Genomic DNA, 209 nt, shown 5'->3' on the forward strand with positions numbered 1-209 from the left:
GGCCCCGGGGGATGCGGGGGGATGCGTGCGGGGTACAGCCGGGGCAGCGCTTGGCACGGAGAGGGGCCAGGTGACTTGCCAAGAGCGGCGGAGCCCTTGCACAAAGACCGGTGCAAAGCTGGGGGGAGAGCGGTGGTCTGTAACCGGCCGGAGCGGGGGCAGCGGCGGGCAACGGTGCGGCCGCTCTCGGGCTCCGGCGTGGGCATTTG

The 209-nt window shown here is 73.2% G+C and overlaps 1 protein-coding gene across 1 annotated transcript in view; it reads left to right on the plus strand.

Annotated features, from left to right (window-relative positions):
• Nucleotides 1-209, plus strand: part of SGK1 (serum/glucocorticoid regulated kinase 1) — an 8,242-nt gene that overhangs the window by 355 nt on the left and 7,678 nt on the right.

The sequence above is a fragment of the Aptenodytes forsteri genome, unplaced genomic scaffold, assembly GCF_000699145.1.
Source record: "Aptenodytes forsteri isolate BGI_AS27 unplaced genomic scaffold, ASM69914v1 Scaffold82, whole genome shotgun sequence".
Classification (NCBI taxonomy): Eukaryota; Metazoa; Chordata; class Aves; order Sphenisciformes; family Spheniscidae; genus Aptenodytes; species Aptenodytes forsteri.